The following is a 20,057-nucleotide window of genomic DNA, read 5'->3' on the forward strand; positions in this document are numbered from 1 at the left end:
GAATACCGGGAATGTCTTTGTGGCTAACGTCCTCCTCTCCCCCAGACCAAGAAATATGGAGCTTAGAATTCTGTATTACAACACTTCACATTGTAATACAACAAAACAAGCATTTCCTAGTCTTCAAGACTTCCGTGGCTAAACGACATTCCCCCTGGGAAAGGGTAACACAGTAACCACTTATTCATCATTGATATCCTTTGGGAATTATTTTCCTCAGATACTTTATAACTAGTTCTAAATAAGAAACAACTACAGAAAAGTACATTTTGAGTGGCAGAAGAGAGAAAGGAGAAAAGAGTTTTGTAACAGAACCTCCTTGAGGAAGACAGATAAAGAGTGATAAAAATGAAGGTTAAAAAAAATGCACACATCTGGTCAACCCACAAGTGCCAGGAGGACTGAGAGTACTCAGAGAAAGGGAAAGTGGAACACCATTTCAAAGTGCTAAAAGAAAAGATGTGTTAAGCCAGAATTTTATATACAGCTAAAATAGTCCTCAAAAATGATAGTGAAATAAAGACATTCTCAGACGAAGATAGAGTTAGTTGCCAGCAGACCTGCTCTAAAAGAATTGCTAAAGGAAGCTTTTCAGAGAGAATGAAAAAAGTAAGAAACTTGTAACATCAAGAAAGAAGAAAAGGCAACAGAAATAGTAATATCTGTGTAAATATAGTATTATTCCTCTCTTGAGTTCTTTAAACAATATTTAACAGTTGAAAACAAAAAATATTACATTTTCAGTGGGGTTGCAATATATGTACATATAATACACGAGACAGCTACAACATTAAGGAGATGCGGTAAAGTATAATGGTAATTTAATTCTGACTACACTGTGAAGAGTTAGGCATGCATATTTAGTCCCTAGAGCAACCACTAAAAGAGATATAATGAAAAATACAATTGATATATTAAAATGGAATAACAAAAAAACATTCAAATAACTCAAAAGAAAACAAGAAAGGGGAAACAAAAGACAGGAACCAAAAAAGAGGCAACAAACATAAGCAAATAATAAAACGGTAAACCTAAATTTAAACATATCAACAATTAACATTAAATGTCAATGGTCTACACACACCATTAAAAAAAAAAGATTGTCAGGGTGCCTGGGTAAACCTAAATCTAAACATATCAACAATTAACATTAAATGTAAATGGTCTACACACACCACTAAAAAACAAAAGATTGTCAGGGTGCCTGGGTGGCTCAGTCAGTTGAGTGTCTGACTCTCAGTTTTGGCTCAGGTCATGATCTCATGGTTTCATGAGTTCAAGCCCCGCATCAGGCTCTGTGCTGACAGTGCGGAGCCTGCTTGAGATTCTCTCTCTCTCCCCCTCTATCTCTGCCCTTCCCCCACTATGCTGTCTCTGTCTCAAAATAAATAAACTTTAAAGAACTTAATAAAAAATAAATTAAAAAACAAAGATTGTCATAACCTGTATGGTATGCACTTCAGGTCACTGGCTTGGATGAAATTTACTCAAGAAAACTACACAGTTTTAGACAGACCAAAACAAAAACAAAAACAAACAAAACAAAAACAAAGGTTGTAGAACAGAGTACTGGAAACACAGCTATTTAAGGGCTAAATGGAGGGAAACAAGACTACGCAAAGCTGAAAAAGATTGGGTGGTAAGATAATTCTCCATATTTTGTAGCTACAGAAATTAAGATTCAGTGATTTAACTTCTTACTATGCTTTTATTTTTTTATTTTTTATTTTTTAAATTTTTTTTTTCAACGTTTTTTATTTATTTTTGGGACAGAGAGAGACAGAGCATGAACGGGGGAGGGGCAGAGAGAGAGGGAGACACAGAATCGGAAACAGGCTCCAGGCTCCGAGCCATCAGCCCAGAGCCTGACGCGGGGCTCGAACTCACAGACAGCGAGATCGTGACCTGGCTGAAGTCGGACGCTTAACCGACTGCGCCACCCAGGCGCCCCTTTACTATGCTTTTATTATAGGTCTGTAAACCCTAGCTCTAACATCTTTCAATCAGTGTTGCCAAACTGAGACCAGAACCCATGTCTCAGACACTAGTGTTAGATTACACCAGACAGCTTCCATAATATAAGCAAGCCTTTCTTCCTCCCTTCCCTGACAATAACAGGAGTCACATACCCAGTTACATCTTTAAATTCTTCACTTCATTCTCACGTATCATCTCTTCTTAAAGACCTGTTGCATTTTCCCTCTATTGCTATATTTTCTTTTGCAGAGGAAAGGGCAAAAACAGTGAAAGTCATAGCCATGGTGTTGTACTATGATGAACCTTTCAACTAAAGATCAGGTGATACAGTGTAGAAGATAAAAGGGGTGACTTTGGGGTTGTAGATCTGCAACATTGGTCATGTGGCTTGTGGCAGGATACATAGCAAAGTAAGTCCCTACCAACTATAAAAGAAAAGCATCCCATTCTTGGAATTCTAAACTTTAAAACAATGTTGTAAAGTTGTACCTTGTTTCCAAGATAAAATACTCTTCTACCAGGTTCTGTGGGTCCAAATCCAGGTGCAAGGGGGCTTCTTCATGTTATCGGTTCATAATTTCTGAGTTTCCAATGATCATGTAAGCAAATAGGGGTGGTACTCGTAGTACCTCTCTCTCTAGGCCTTACCATTTAACAAAAAAAAAATGAAACAAAAGACATTTCTGCAATGAAAGGTAGGGATTGAGAAGTGAATTGTTTTAATTATAACATGGAGTTGCTTGAAAAGGACAAGGTTCTCCTGTGAATGCACAAGAGCACAGGTATTGATACATCAGTGGCACAAAGACAATCTAACTTGCCTGAATTTAGCATCCACAGGGCATCTTAGAGGAAATTTACGGAAGAAAAAAAAAGATTATTTCATATTAGAAAGTGAGTTTCAGAATTAGCTTTGCTACAATTTTGGATATCCAAAATCCAAATAATTTAAGATAGATTATTGCAAAGAATACACACATTTTCAGACACTCTTATTTCCCCATTCTCTTCTGCAGTTTGAAATTATTTTTTTTAATTTTTTTTAATGTTTTATTTATTTTTGATACAGAGAGAGACAGAGCATGAACGGGGGAGGGTCAGAGAGAGAGAGAGGGAGACACAGAATCCGAAACAGGCTCCAGGCTCCGAGCTGTCAGCACAGAGCCTGACGCGGGGCTTGAACTCACGGACCACGAGATCATGACCTGAGCCCAAGTCGGACGCTTAACCGACTGAGCCACCCAGGTGCCCCTGAAATTACTTTTATCAAAATTGTTATGCACATCCTCCACTATTGTTAATGAACATTTACAGGGCTGTCTCTGGAGCACAGAATAACTATCCACACTTTTCCCCAGGATCTCTCAACCAAAGAAAAGACTGTCAGGATTCAGCCATCAGCTTAGCATCCCTGACAGTGCTGTATGTGGATAAATACCCCTCAAGTATTTTCTTCTTTCCTTTGTGAAATGAGACATTTAGTCTCTAAGTTTATGATTCACTAACTCAAAATATTATCTGGTGACACCTACTAGCTAGCCGAGAAACCACAAAACTCCTCTTTGAAGAAAAAGAAAGTATACCCTGAGTAAAGGAGCTTCAACCTCAGCAATCTCCCAGGCACCATGGCAAAGGCAGGCTTCAGAGCAGGGCAAACACTTCTGTGCAATAACCCATTAGCAAATCAGAGGGCCGTGCTGAATCATCACGCATATTTTCCATCTGAGAAACCAGGGGGAAAAAAACCCAACTATATGTCTTGGGAGAAAAAAAAAAGCAAAATAACAAGGAAAGCAATGTGGAGTGTGGTTAGATACACCAGCACTATAATTCCATGCTGAGTTCACAGGACTATTTCAAGCAGCATTGGCTCGCTCTGCTTTGACTAAAATACAGCAGCTCTGCAGGCTCCACACACTAAATTATACATCTTAATTTGGCCTACAAAGTAACCTTCTCTGGTTATGCTCAGTGTAAAAGCACTTTGTTTCCTGGGGACCCTTCATGCTTTCCATTTCCTCTGGCAAACTCCAGACTGACAGTCTCTCCAAGACAACACCGCTGTGGTGATTTCTTTCCTAAGTCTTTTTCCAATAAGCAAGTACATGATTTCACTCTACCCCAAATGGAAATATCTGTCGCACCCCATCATAATGGGAAATTATTGTCTTTTTAGTAGATGCTATTCACCGCTCATAACATATTTCACCAATGCCTAAAATAAGATCCAAGAATTAGCTGCAGCCATCCTGTCTGCTTACTGTCAGCTTCATAATTGATTCTGGCCCTAGAAGGCCAATGCAAAGTTTTATTTGCTTAGCCATTGGCAAAGTAATGCCCTATGATTCCATCTGAGCCCAATACTGATAAGATAGATTATCTGTAAGTTCCATTATTAAACTGGAAATTATCCATCTGTCCATTCAGATTCAGGCTATACCCTTCTACACACCACTCTAAACTCCAAGAGACTGACTCAACAAGCTCCCTGGCACTCTGGCTTCTACTGGGTTTAGACGTCAGGAAATACCAGCAGCAGATGGAAATGCAAAATGGAAGAAATTTCGTATTTATTCCCTGGCTCCCTCCCTCCTAGTACAGCCTCTACTGAAGACCCCAGTTCCTCTTGGGTAGCCTTCCTCCAGGTACAGCTAGTGTCTCTGGGTATGAATTACAACTCTCTCCCATTGCTCATCCAGGCCTGGGTAGCTTTGAATTCTGCCTCTTGTGTGTGATTTTGGAAAAGTTAGTGCCTGTCTATCTCCTTCCAACCCACACCCATGGAATGCAATAGTACTTTTCTTTACATAGAAGATATGAAAATAAAGGTGGGTCTGCAATAACCTTCTAGCTCTTTTCCCCCAGAGGTATTTTTTCTCAAAAAATCTCTACCACACTGTAAGAATAGAAGAATAGAAACCACTAGCTAAATTATTGCAATACAAAGCAGAAAGAGATTCTATAAGACGTCAAAGAATAGATCAGAGAAGGTTAAAGAAAGGAGAGACACATCATGTTTGTGGGATCAGAAAATCCTTCAAAAAGAAGAAAGCATTTGAAATAGCTCCACACTAAAGGATAAGGTTTTGACAGGTGTGATTTTAAAAGAGGGAATTCCAGGAGAGGCATTATACAAGACTGAGAAATCTGCTAACATGTACAAAGGGAAGAAGTACTCTCTTTGCCTGCTTTTAAGACATATGTCAGGAGAGATAAGTCAAGAAAGAGTGACAAAAAACTGTCAAAAGATTTGAATCCAGGTTGGTGGGAAATTAATGCTAACTTCCTACACAAATGGGAAGACAAGGATGGGTTTTGATCAAAGAAATAGTTTGTTCCATACAAACTTAAGAAGATGAACCTAGGAGTAATGTCAGAATAGAATGGGGTAGAAAGAGATCAGAGAGTCAAGAATGAGGTGCTCTGGAAAACATAAAATTCTGTAAAGAGATTAAAAAAGAAATAAATTAGAAGGTGAAATTACAGGCAGAGTTTTAGACAGTGATTTTAGTAGAGTAAGAGGACACCAAAGTATATTGCAAAGAGCAAGAGAGAGGCTGGTAGTTAAGAGAAAAAAATAAGAGTAGCCTGGACAAGTATCAAGGTATTGTCCTTGTCATTACTTTTATTTTGTTTTGTTTTGTTTTGTTTTAAGAAAGGAAATCTAAGCATGGTTTTAGGTTGAGAAGAAGGAGGTAGTGAAGAGGGAGATATTGATGATACAAGCAAAATATGGAATAAAATATAGGACAACAGATGAAAGAAGGCACCAGAGGAAGGAAAGGACATGAGCCAGAGGACACACAGGGAGGGTAAGTCTTGATAAGAAGGAGGTTGCTTCATGCTCAAAGACTAGGGATAAGTAAAGGGAAGAAGATAATTATCTGAGAGCGGTAAAATTGAAAGAGTTTACATATTATCTCAATGATTTTTGGTTTCTTCATAAAAATTCTATAATTTTATGACTTTCTTTGTATTCTTACACTGTCACAAGAAAGAAAGAACTAAATCAGTCTATACTTCAAAGGCAAAATTTGTACCTTTCAAAACCCTGATTTGACTAAGAAACTACGAATACTCCAAGCTAGGCATTATTATAACATATTGGCAAAGCTTTACAAAAATAAAATAGAGGCCAAAGTTTGGTCAATAGAATTATTTTGGGTAATAAATTTCTAGCAATAGCCACAGATAATTATCAAAGGATAAGAAAAAGGGCTCCTTTTTGTGTTTGTTTATTAGTTGCTACCTAGATATGCTATAAGGTGTGAGCATTGAAGATTTTCCCATAGACCTCAGAGAATCCTTTATTCACCTCTCCTGTACCTCTTCAAAGCTTCATACATAAAGACAAACAAATATCAGCTTTCCACATGATCTTCATGAGAATATAACATACTGAGATCTTCAACACATCCATGGCTCATGTCACTATCTGGCTTATATCATCATCTTTGGGAGACAGATGAGTATACTGAGGAAATGAACCCCTTCTCTATGATTTAAAAAAAGGAATATGTATATATGAGATTCTTACTCACTGAATGCTCAAGGTCCAACGGCCAATGTTTGACTACACGGCATCTCACAAAAGTGGGATTGGTAAATTCTTGGTAAAACAAAGGTAGCCTCCTTTTATAAATTAAGAGTATCTTTTCTTTAGATTTTTTAATCTTTATTCATTTTTGAGAGAGAGAGAGAAACAGAGCACAAGCAGGGGAGGGGCTGAGAGAGAGGGAGGCACAGAATATGAAGCACGCTCCAGGCTCTGAGCTGTCAGCACAGAGCCCGATGTGGGGCATGAACTCATGAACCATGAGATCATGACCCACACCGAAGTTGGATGCTTAACCGACTGAGCCACCCAGACACCCCTAGGAGTATCTTTCTAAATATGCAAACTCATTCTCTGGAGTTTGCTTTTCTGAGAACATCAAATCAGAAAACTCATTTCATATATTAAGTTAATTTACATTTCCAAATTAAGGAAGCTGCTCTCGAACAACAATTTTTTTTACTAGACAGAATAAGGGGTTAAAATAGGCTTTTCTGTTCAATGGACAATGGCTCACCCATTTTATAGAGCAATAAAGACAGGCAGGGTGCTTGGAGGGCACTCTTGTTTAAAGGTCTGCCACATAAACATTCTTGTCAAGTGCACATAGAACATTCTCCAGAATAGATCACATATTAAGCCACAAAATAATTCTCAACAAATAAAAAAAAATTAAAGTCATAGCATGTATCTTTTCTTACCACAACATACGAAATTAGAAATCAACCACAAAGAAAAGTTTTGGAAAGAGCACAAATACATGGTGATTAAGTAACATGCTGCTAAATAATGAATGGGTCAACCAAGAAATCAAAGAGGAAATCAAAAATTACATGGAGAGAAGTGAAAATGAAAACATAATGGTCCAAAATCTTGGGATGCAGCAAAAGTGGTTCTAAGAGGAAGTTTATAGCAATACAGGCCTACATCAAGAAGCAAGAAAAATCTCAAATAAACAACCTAGCCTTATACCTAAAGGAACTAGAAAAAGAAAAATAATACCCAAAACTAGCAGAAGGAAGAAAATAATAAAGATTAGAGTAGAAATAAACGATATGGAACTAAAAAACAAAAACAAACAAAAACCAATAGCACAGATCAATGAAACCAGGAGCTAGTTCTTTGAAAAATCAACAAACTGATAAATTTCTATCCAGACTAATCAAAAAAAAAAAAAAAAAAGAGAGAGAGAGACAGAGAGAGAAAGGACTCAAACAAAATCACAAATGAAAGCAGAGAAATAACAGCCAATACCACAGAAATGCAAACAACTGTAAGAGAATATTATGAAAAATCATATGCCAAAAATTGGACAACCTAGAAGAAATGGATAAATTCTTAGAAACATATAACATATAAAACTGAAGGAGGAATAAATAGAATATTTGAACAGACCGATTACCAGCAAGGAAATTGAATCAGTAATCAAAAAACTCCCAAAAAACAAAAGTCCAAGACCAGATGGCTTCATAGGTGGATTCTACCAAACATTTAAAGAAGAGTTAATACCTATTCTTCTCAAACTGTTCCAAAAAATAGAAGAGGAAGGAAAATTTCCAAACTCATCCTATAAAGTCAGCATTACCCTGGTACCCAAACTAGATAAAAGCACACTAAAAGAGAGAACTACAGGCCTGATGAACACAGATGCAAAAATCCTCAACAAAATAAAAGCAAAATAAATCCAACAATATATCAAAAAACTCATTCACCACGATCAAGTGGGATTGATTCCTAGGGTGTAAGCGTGGTCTAATATTCAAAGAGCAATCAATGTGATACATCACATCAATAAGAGAAAGGATGAGAAACATATAATGATTTCAATAGATGCAGAAAAAGCATTTGACAAAGTACAGTGTCCACTCATGATAAACACCCTCAGTAAAGTAGGTTTAGAGAGAACATACCTCAACATAATAAAGGCCATATATGAAAAACCCACAGCTAACATCATCCTCAATGGAGAAAAACTGAGAGCCTCTCCCTAAGATCAGGAACAAGACAAGGATGTCTACTCTCACCACTTTTCTTCAACACAGCCGTCAGCATGGAGTCCTATGTGGGGCTCAAACTTATGGACCATGAGATCACGACCTGAGCCAAAATCAGTTGCTCAACCAACTGAGCCACCCAGGCACCTCTAGACAGAACTTTATTATTATATTTTTTTATTTTAAGTTTTTTTAATGTTTTATTTATTTTTGAGACAGAGAGAGACAGAGCATGAACAGGGGAGGGTCAGAGAGAGAGGGAGACACAGAATCCGAAGCAGGCTCCAGGCTCTGAGCTGTCAGCACAGAGCCCGATGCAGGGCTTGAACCCACAGGCCGTGAGATCATGACCTGAGCCGAAGTCGGACGCCTAACCGAATGAGCCACCCAGGCGCCCCTAGACAGAACTTTAAATGCCATGTAGTACTATACGGAGGAAAGCAAGTGGGCTCAAAGCCACTCCTTGGAACAGATCTTTCATTTAAATATGATTTTTAGAAGATTTCTCTGATTAAATATTCAGGATCCTACACGGGACTATAATTTATAAGCAATGGTTCTGTAAGGTGCATCTGCTTCCTCTTTGCTTGGCTGTTCTTGTTGAGGGAGGCCATACCGGTGTTAAATACTCACCAACACACGTTTACCATGGCGATGGAAGAAGGCCCTATTCATCTGAATCCAGTGTCAGTTCATAAAATCTGCCGTGAGAGTTTGTCATTTTGAGATGTTTTCTGCACAGTACCAGTAACCCTAAATACAGTGATGTTCAACAAGGATCTGCCCAGAAAGGGATGGAGTAGCCCAGCACTGCATGCCGATGCAGCGTTCATGTCTGTTTCAGCACAAACAGCTAGAATCACCACTGCTGTCTGGCAAGCTGCTTTTCCTTAGTTGACCAACGAAGAGGCAGGAAGTTAACAATTTGGAGACAGGCAGTCAAATTAAAGATAATGGTGTGCTACTAAAATAGGTGGATTCATACTTGGTGGAGAAGGAGAAAAAAGAGGAATGTGAACAAGAGAAGGAGGCAGATATTGGCCGACCTCAAGAGTCCTTAATCACTACTAGGCACTAGGCTTAGTGTCTCCTATGCCTCCATCATTGATTCCCATAGTCCTACTAGATGGCTATTAGTAATTCTCCCATTTTAACCATGAGAGCAATATAAGCTTAGAGAGGTTAAGCAACTTGCCCAAAGTCACAAAGTTATTGAGTCACAGAATTGAAATTTGAATCCAAGTCTGTCTGTCTTAAAAGTCTGCATGTAGAAGTTACAAAGCACTGCATTTCCTAAAACTTTAGGAAGAGATCATGAATTCATTATGGGAGACCCTCAAGAGACCTCTAACACTTCTACGTAAGGATTATTTATCTCCTCTTCAGAAAATGATGGTTAACAGATTATGGCTATTAAGCAAGTTAAAACATCATGTTACCCCTTAGCCAGAATATCAATTCTCCACTTGGCAGCAAAGAAAAAGAAGATGTAATACTTGCAAAATTCTTGCTAGGAATTCCACTTTGTCCTGAGAGAACACCAGTACTCACGGCTTAATATTTCCACTAGGACCTAAAGAAAGACTTACCCACAAATGCCCCAGAGGAGATAAGAAAGGTTAAAATTGAATATCAGCATTAAATTTGCCTCAAGTAAGAGAATTATGACCGAATGTCAGTAAGTTTCTACCTCAGGAAATGTAATAAAAAGTATCAGAGAACTCCCCCCAGCCTCACTCCTTGGAAGCAGTTCCCCTTGTGATCAGGGGCCTGGCTGTGGGTATGGACCCTTGGAACTACGTTTGCTCAATCATTTAAACCAAATTCTACCTTTGGCAGGAGGCTGAAGCTTTCCAGAGAATTATCTCAACATCTAACTAATCTGTTTGCCATCTGAATTTAAAAGAAAGTCTCAGCCACAGAGGGTAATTATCTTATCCCTAACTTCAACAGGTTTAAAGACACAGACCCTTTATATCAAAGTAGCTGCAGTCAGACCCAAAGCAAAGGACAGAATACAATCTTGGGCTCAATTCACATCTTCCTTTAAAAAACCAGGCTGCTCCAAGAATTCCCCATATGATTGACACTTACACTTTTACTACTCTGTGCAACAATATCATGGGCACAATTCCTGCAGGTTAATATATCACACAGATGTTTAATAGTTCTTTCATACCATGTACATGCAATTTTAAAAGCATTTCCAGGGGCACCTGGGTGGCTCAGTCAGTTAAGCATCTGACTCTTGGCTTCAGCTCACATCCTGATTTCATGAACCGTGAGACTGAGCCCCATGTTGGGCTCTGTGCTGACAGTGCAAAGCCCGCTTGGGATTCTCTCTCTCCCTCTCTTTTTGTCTCTCCCCCACTTGCACATATGTGCGCTCAGACACGTACTCTCTCTCTTTCTCTCTCTCTCTCAAAATAAATAAATAAACTTATAAAAAAAGCATTTCCAGATCATTCCACAAGTTCATTCTCAACAATATATTAATTGATTTCAATTGAAAGGCAAAAACATAAAAAGGCTATTATTATATCAGAAATTAAAAATCACAGCTATCCCTATGGTAGGCTTGGAAAGAATAAAGGTGAAGGTCATTATATGCATTTATGAAACCGATGGAAAGCTCAAAGCTTTGAGATATGGATGGTTGCCTTGGATAACTTGTAATAGCAGCCTCATGTTGCTTCTAGAACTCTCTTATATTCCTAGGATTCAAAACATATTAAGAAAATCCTTTGAAAAACATAAAACAACTTAATAAACACATATTTGAATTTGAGGTTGCTAAAACTGCTTAGGAGGACAGAGGAAAAAATATGCACAATAAAAAAATGAAAATGCATTTTGAGACAAATGGCTGTTGTTCTGATTCCCAAAATAACGAGTGGTAAGTCTCTCAGTCTCTCCCCCTTAAAAGCACACAAGGGAACCTCTTGGGACTAAAGGACTCTGAACGTGGTTCTGAAATCAGGAAAATTTTACATTGCCTGTAGCCAGTTTCAAAGATAGTTTGAAATAAAAGCAAATAAATACTGGGTACAGCAAACAGATCTGTGATGATAGTTAGAATACAGAATGATAAGGAAACTAAGGTCTGGGGTTCTATCACTTTTTATAGCCTTTTATAAAAAGTTGCAACTGGCACAAATTTCTGTCTCACAAATGCAAAGTAAATCTGAATCAGATGAGGCCACTAGGGAGCACACTATCAAATACACCTGTCTTTGGATTAAGTAACAATGGTCCCTAAAGTGAACTTTACTTGCAGGATATTTTGACTTTCTAGTTGAGAGGAATCTGTGTGATTAAGAGATCAGGATCTACCAAGAAAATCTTTCTCAAAGGGACTGACATCATCAGGAGAAACATCCATTTGGTTGTGTTGGGGGGGTCTATTTGAGCCACAGAACAAAACAAAACAACACTACAGTATTCCACTTATTCTTCCAAAAAGCATGCTTTGAAATATTAAATATTTCAGTAAATACCAACATTGTATAACATAAATAATTTCAGGGAATTAGTTGGTTAAGCACTCGACTCTTGGGTTTCAGCTCAGGTCATGATCTTGCAGTTTGTGAGACCGAGCCTCACATCAGGTTCCATGCTGATAGCATGGAGCTTGCCTGGGATTCTCTTCCTCTCTCTCTGCCCCTCCCCCCAGTCATTCATTTTCTCTCTCTCTCTCTCTCTCTCTCTCTCTCTCTCTCTCTCTCTCTTTAATAATAAATAAATAAACTTAAAAAAAAGAATACATGTTGGGCACCAAGGTGGCTCAGTTGGTTGAGCATATGACTTTGGCTCAGGTCATGGTCTCACGGCTCATGAGTTTGAGCCCCATGTCAGGCTTTGTGCTAACAGCTCAGAGCCTGGAGTCTGCTTTGGACTCCATATTTACTCTCTCTCTGCCTCTCCCCTGCTTGTGCTCTGTCTCTCTCTCAAAAATAAATAAACATTAAAAAAAATTTTTTTAAAGAATACATTTCCCCATTCCTTCTCTTCTGTCTCAATTGCTTGTCAGACCCCAAATGCTACTAATATAGCCATAATGATAGTTAGTTAGTCTTCAATCCTAAAATGTTTCAGTAAAATGAACACAATGAACACATTCACAAACAGATTTAGACACGTGGCTGTTTATACAACTGTGCATTAATATCATTAGCTGCCACCATGATGTACTACACGTAAAAAACAATGATTCAGATGGGAGACCTGTGTTATACATTTAAGGTACTCAGAGACTTTACAGTATTAGTGAAGTATGACACCATTACAAAGAGGTACAGAGAGGTGGAACATGTGGTTTTATGACTAAATGTCAACCCACATACTACCTCTCAAGGTTCCATGATGAACCTGATGCAAAGGCCACTGGTGTACTGACTCACCTGGAAGAAGGACAGCCAGATAAGGAAAGGCACAACATGTGCTGCAGGAGTGTTATGTGGATCTACATGCAGTGATGAACCACAGCCAGATGCACAGCTAAGTGCAACTTGTCACCAAGAGATGAGAGGGAAAAAAAAAAAAAAAAAGGGAAGAAGGAGAGCAGACCAACACTGCTTATGTGGTTTGACCCTAGTTAGAAATTCCTCAATTGATAACTCATTTAACTGAAGCAGTTATCTTTTGTCTCATAGAGTTGTTATGTTCATTTTATATATTGTCACGAATGAAGTTCATGAGAAGGAAGTGGTGGAGTTGGGCTTCAACACAAGGTCAGTCTAACCCCAAAGTCAATGTCCTTTCAGTACATCACATTCAGGTAGGATGGCCTGGAAGACACTCTATCCATACTCAAGCTCACAAGAGAGGATTTTCAAAATGGAGAGACAGAAGAAAGAAAACAAATAATTTCAATAAGGCTGGTGAAAATATAAAGGATGGAGAATTAAAGACTGTGACTTTGAGGAGGAAGAGAAGAGAGTGGAGGCGGGGAGTCTCATCACTGAAATAATTCAGTAAGTATGAGGATGAGCTTCCCAGTGGTTTTCTGATAAAAGAACAACATCATATAACCCACAGAAAAATGATGGAGCAGCTGAAGCACATCAATCTAAAGCTATTGTGTCGCGGCTGACCCACCTGATCCCAGCCTGGAATATCTAGTCCACCTCTTTGTGAAACTGACGGACAAGGAGCTTATTATATGAGTAGACACGCAGGGAGTAGTTTTGGGGATTAGAGAGACAGTAAGAAAGAAGGGGACATATTTAGTTATGAAAATCTAGAGAGAGAGGAGAAATTGCGGGTAGGGGACTAAGAGAGATGGGGACAATGGAGCAAAAGGGACAATATCTGACCCGGACAGAAGAAAGAAGGTAGGAAATTTCTTTGTGTTCATAAAAGACTTTGTAAGTATATGAAACCAAGCAACTCCTGCTTCAGGGCCCTGGGCCCTGGGATTGGAAAAGAGGCTGTTCTTCCCCAAGCACCATCTTCCTCAGTGCCCTAAGAACTCAAACAGGCCATTAGACAAGGCTGCTGTGCTCAGCACAGTGTCATTTTGATGGAGGGCGACAGCAGCAGAGGCCAAGACAAGGTGCAGTGAGGATGACACTGGAGGATGGTATGACTAGCCAGACTGCTGAGCAGATGCTAGGCTCCAGGAAATTACTGGGGGGGTTGGAGGGAGGGGTTCAGAGGTAGAATAAGTTCTATGTGAAGAGGTAGAAATTCAAGATTCGCCACAGTAAGGTATTATTATTAATGGGGCCTCACTACAACTCACAAACAAGTGATTGCTGGGTTATTAAGTTTACAAAGAGTAAAGAAGAAGCAAATAACACAGAAAAGGAAAAAAAAGAAAAGAAACTCAGTGATAAATACATATCTCATCCCAAAGAAGGTAAAATCAAAGTCCTCCAAATAGAATGGATTTTTTAGAAGGCTTGCTAGAGTTGGACATTTTCAAGCGCATATTGATGAATGTCGATAGAGTCTGAGGAAATCATATGATTAACCATCCAGTTCCACAGACCTACTGGTCCTCCTTAAAATCTTCCCACTCTCAGATTCCAATCCATTACCAGGTCCCCTTGACTTAACCTTTCCATGAATGGCTAGGTGTTTGAATGAACTGGCCTTGAGAACCACTTCCATCCTGAGGTGGTGTTATTTTTTGTCAATCTCATGGTATATATTCTTCTTGGAAAGGAAAAGAATCTTTCTTTTTTTAGTGTTTATTTTTGAGAGAGAGAAAGAGAGAGAGAGACAGAGTGCAAGCAGAGAGGGGCAGAGAGAAAGGGAGACACAGAATCTGAAGCAGTCTCCAGGCTCCCAGCTGTCAGCACAGAGCCCAACCCAGGCTATTCACTAATTCCTCTCCTTTAAGTCAAAGAATATGGAGCACTCACCCCCTGGTGCAACCGGTCCGGGTCTGATCAGTCTTCATGTGAGACGGTTTCCCCCCCAGGCAGCGCAGACCGGGGAAAACACAATGAATTCAGAGTGAGAAGGCTTGGACCGAGTCCAGCTCTGGCAATCACTAATAGCGATCTTTCTTCACAAGCCACTCAACCCCTCTGTACCTCAGTGTTCTCATCCTTAAGACAGTTTTTGGTTCTCCCTATTTAGAGTGCAATTCCACAATCCCTCCTGCAGAGAAATGGAGCCCGCTCTCCAAATTCTTCTTCTAGCTAGACAGTGAATTCAGGGCACACGTGGGATCAGAACCCAGACTTCTGAAGCCAAAAGATACCACGGTATGGAAAGGGGTCAAAGCAGGCAAAGAAAATGGCATAAGAAACTCACAAGTAGGGAGACAAAACCAAACTTTAATCAGTAATACAAGGACCGTAAGGAAAACAAGTGAAGTGTTGAAAACAAGTAACACTGAATGTAAAATTAGCATGGGTGAAAAGAAATGCATTAATCAGGGCTTATTACTTCCACCTCTATTGTAAAAGAAAATTCACTGCTAGCTTAAGTGAGACCCAGGACAAGTGATCTCTCAACCCTGGCATTTCTAAAGCCTTTTCTCCCTTTGATCCAAACGCCTTATTTGGAACCTAACATGTAGCATCTGAAAAGGTACTTTAATCACTCCTCCCTGGCCCAACCTCAAAGGCAAAAATCTTCAACTCCGGCCCTTCTTATGCTCTCACCAGCCTAAAGCAGCCTATAATGTCTCCACATCCTGCTCTGGCTCTCAAAATGTATTTGGTCTTGTCTGTCAGAATATTTGACTCCATCCTAACTGTGCCCATGACCTCAGATTTCAGATGTTCTTGGGCTCCATGCTTCACAGTCTTGAGGCCCAGAGGGTCCCTCCTTCCTAACCCTTAGCACAACTTTAAGACCTATACTGCCTTGGTTCAAATCCCAGCTCCGCCACTTAGCATGGTAACCTCAGATGGCTATGAGGTTACTCTATGTGCCTCAATTTCTCATGCCTCAGATACAGTCGGTAGTGATACCTGCTAAACCTATACCTAGTACACATACACATAGGGGCTATATCAGTAACTATTTTTATCATTTTGTGTTTCAGATCTATACTATCCAGGAGTAGAATCCTGATACACCCCGTCTCCTACCATCAATTAGCCTTTGTGATGTATTTTTCCTGCTTGATTAAAAGCTCCCTAGGGAGAGGTACTATCATCATCACCATCATCTTTGTATTCCCTACAGTACATGTAATAAAGATAGAAGATATTCAGGAAACAGTGCACTGAAGTACCATTATCTGAAGATATAAATCTGACCTGTCTCTGCCTGAAAATTCAAGCACATTATTATTTGTAGCCAGCATTAATGTTTAATGACAGCCTGAGTTTACTTTCTAGCAAACACAACAATTTAGGTAGACAAAAAGTCATGATCAGGAACAAAACTGGCTTTCTGTCACTAAAACATGTATCAATCAGAGAAAAATACAAAAAATACAAAAAACAGGGAGTAAATGGCTTGATGAGTACCAAAATTTCCATGACAGGTCATTGAAAGTGACAGTAGGGAATATGGAAAGTGAAGAAAAGAGAGGTTTTTAAAAGTTTGAAGATACTGAGCAAGGGGGGTAAATGGATTTATGACACTTTGAACAATGCCTAAAAAAAAATGAAAGACTAGATTCCAAGATTCAACCATAAGCCAAATATATATATATGTGTGTGTGTATGTATATATATGCATATATAAAATATTATTTTAATATTTAAAATAACAATTTTAATAAAATAAAATATTAAAATATTTAATATTTAAAATAACAATTTTAAATTGTTCCCTTTGCCTGAACTGCCTCAAAATCTTGATGACTTAGTCTCTAGCCACCTTCAGGTGTCCACTCAAATGATGCCTCATAAAAAGTCTTCCTTGGTGACTCGATATGAATCACCAAGGCCATGTCACTCTCCAGCCCTTACACTGATATGTCTAAGGGACTTGTCACCTGCCACATGATACACACACACACACACACACACACACACACACACACACACACTGGTTTCTTGGTCTCTCCCCTCCACACTGCAGAACATAACCACCACGAAAGGAAGAGCTTTGTTTCAGGTTGTGGCCTATGTCCTGGGCTTGAGAGATTAATTAGAAAATCATGGGTGCTTAATAAAAGTCTGCCCAATGTGTCATCCATTTATTAATACAAATACTAGTAAATGTACATGTCCAGTGTTTAAAGTGGTGTCTGACACAGAGTGGGCCCCATTAGCTATTTACAGAAGAAGGAGCAGTATTCCTCCCTCGATTCTTTCTGATGGTTTAGTAACAAAAGTCTTCTACCTAGTGAACTAGAAAACAGTGGGAACAGTTAGATAAGGGGGTGCAGAGACAGTTCTGAGATCTAAGAGTGACGATATTTATTTTATTGTGGGGCAATTGACAGATACTAAAGTGCTCTGTAGTACAGCATGGTCAAAAAACAAGCGTTCCTGGGACTAGGGAAGGAAAGCAAAGCTGTGACCAGGATAGTGGGGATGAAGAGACTGCATAGGAGCCCAGGCCCAAGGTGCAGCTTGATAGTGAGCAGAAGTACAAGGCACGCCAATGATTTTGTCCACCTTCTTACCTAGATCAACCTTCACTTGGGCAGGCTCCAGGCTTCGAGATGTCAAAAACATGATGCCACCAGGCCTGTTGTAGAGAAAACAATCCACGCTTACCTGAAGCAGTTGCACATGCGTGCGTGCGTGTGTGTGTATTGCTGTGTTGTCTGTATATTTGGGGAAGCCAATTCTAAGGGGCTTTCCGAAAAAGGGAATCATGATGCTGATCCTCTTACTTCTGAAATGAGTTGAGGGAAGAGAAGATCCTGCATTTTTCATAAGACAACTAGAACCTCTCATCTGAATGACTGCACCGTGCAGGATGACCAGTTGTGCTAGCTTGCTCATGACTGAGGCGTTTCCAGGATGTGGGCCTCTCAGTGTGAGCTAAAACCAGTACTGGTTAGCCACCCTACCACGTTAATGCCTCCAAACTGGTCTGTGTTCATTCGCCTGCTGTTCACACTGAAACCAAAGCAATCTTTTCAAAACAAAAATCTGACCTTACCACCTCTGTAGCTAATCACCTAGTCAAAACCCTTCAATGGCTCTCTCTCTCTCTCTTAAAACAGATTTTGGCCCTTAACCTGGCCTCAAAGGCCCTATTGGATTGGACCTCCACATCTTCCAGCTTCATCTCAAGCAAGCCCTAGCCAGTTACCTGTCAGTGGCTCACATGTAGGCCACTCCCTCCCACGATAGAGGCTCCACACATGCTGTCTCCTCTGCACAGAGGTGACCCTCACCTCACTTCACGTGCTTCAGAGGAGTCTTTCCAGACCCCCCTCTTCTGAGCCCTTCCAGTGTCATGGCCACTGCTGCCAGGGCCCACCCTTGTCCTCTCAGCAGAGATCTGCACACCCCGAGAGCTGCTCGCTGAAAACATGTGTGACTTTCTGTCCGATGGCCTTTGTCCATGGGAGACCCTCCCCTATACATAGGCTGGCACCAGAAGAGACAGGAGCGGTGGATGGGAGCCATATCAGCTAGGCTTCGGGGCCATGAAATAGAATCCACACTTTTTTCTAAGTCCAAGGGGAAGCTACTTGAAGGTTTTAAGTTGGGGAGAGACATGATCTGATTACATTTTTCAAAGGTCACTCAGGCTGCTATACGGAAAATAGACTGTGAAAGGGAGAGAACGGATCCAGATGGGAAGCTGGTGCGGTAGCCCAGATTATTTTCCTGGAAGGAATCATCGTGCAAATGGCTGTTTGTGGTACAACGGTTAGAGCCTTCAAGTTTCGGGTCAGTTCCAGAACAGCAGCCCACCTGAGAAATCCCTCTGAAGCCTGCTTCATTCATAGTGGTTCTTGGGAGAGGGTTAAAAATCTCACTCTTTGAGTGTATGAAGTAGGGATAAACATAGAGTACATAACACATAGGCAATTTATCTATGGTACTAACATTTCATGACGGGGAGGCAATTAGGGAAAAGTCTAAAGAGAGGGGCAACAAAAAAAAGATTGAGAAACACTGTTCTAGAATATCAGACAGACTGCAGGCTCCTTCTCAGAACCAACAAGGGCTCTGAAGCTGGCCTGGGATGGCCCCTGGCCTCCTGGACCAGGAGTCCTAAAGTCCCGTCACCTTACGTTTCCTCGGAGCTGTACAGACACTGATGAATTCACCTTCTCAGTGGGAAGATGGTCCAGTAAGATACGATAGTCTATTTGCAAGTCGGCCTTTCTAAACACAGATACTCCTGTTTGGACACTCCCGAGATGTGCAAGCCAAGGAAGGAAGGTTCGGGAGTTAATTAGGGTAATGCAAATACGGTGCATCTCGGCAAGGTCTCCAGTCCTATGATCCATGTTTCTCTTTCTGCCATGATGCTGTCTATTTCTGACCTGATAAATTCCTATGCTTCTAGCAGAGCCCAAGCACAAATGTCTCCTCCCCTGAAAATCCGGGGGAAAAACTATCCCTTCGAGCATCCAGAGAACTTTGTAAAAATAGGGGTAACGGCTACTCTTTCTTGAGCACTGGTGGCAGGCATTACACATTTTACCTGAGTTACTTCATTCACTCCTCCCTCTGTTAATCCCATTTTACTGATAGGAAGCTGAGGCTCAGAGAAGTAGCTTGATCAACGTCAGATAGTGAAAAAATGATAGAGTGGAGATTCCACACCAAACAGCCCTTTAGCCTCTAGACGGTACATATACTATTGTACTTCTTACCCATGTATTATAAACAGTAGTTCACGTGCCTCTTTCCTACATTATTTCCAGCATAAATGATGCAGGCCAGGTGTCATGAAAAAAGAATGAACTTTACGGTCAAATCCTATCATATAACTTTGGGATATTATTTACTGAGACTTGGTTTCCTCATCTATAAAAAGAGACAATCAATGCCTACCTAATAGGTTTGTTGTTAAGATAAAATTAGATATAGCTTTAAAAAAATTTTTTTTTAATTTTTTTAATGTTTATTTATTTTTGAGAGAGAGCAAGCAGGGGAGGGGCAGAGAGAGAGGCAGACACAGAATCTGAAGCAGGCTCCAGG

At 40.0% G+C, this 20,057-nt stretch overlaps 1 protein-coding gene across 14 annotated transcripts in view; it reads right to left on the bottom strand.

Moving 5' to 3' along the window:
* FMN1 (formin 1) overlaps window positions 1-20,057 on the bottom strand; it is a 429,856-nt gene that overhangs the window by 396,144 nt on the left and 13,655 nt on the right. For 2 of the 14 annotated variants that reach the window (XM_042989247.1, XM_042989248.1), the window contains 2 exons: window positions 17,570-17,634; window positions 14,895-14,926 (listed from right to left, as the gene is read on the bottom strand). The exons of 10 other annotated variants lie outside the window; for them this stretch is intronic. The gene's annotated coding sequence lies outside the window, so the exon portion shown is untranslated. The remainder of the gene's footprint in view (window positions 1-14,894; window positions 14,927-17,569; window positions 17,635-20,057) is intronic. 2 more of the 14 variants (XM_042989245.1, XM_042989246.1) reach the window with 1 other exon arrangement.

Source organism: Panthera tigris, chromosome B3 (genome assembly GCF_018350195.1).
Source record: "Panthera tigris isolate Pti1 chromosome B3, P.tigris_Pti1_mat1.1, whole genome shotgun sequence".
In the NCBI taxonomy this organism is placed as follows: Eukaryota; Metazoa; Chordata; class Mammalia; order Carnivora; family Felidae; genus Panthera; species Panthera tigris.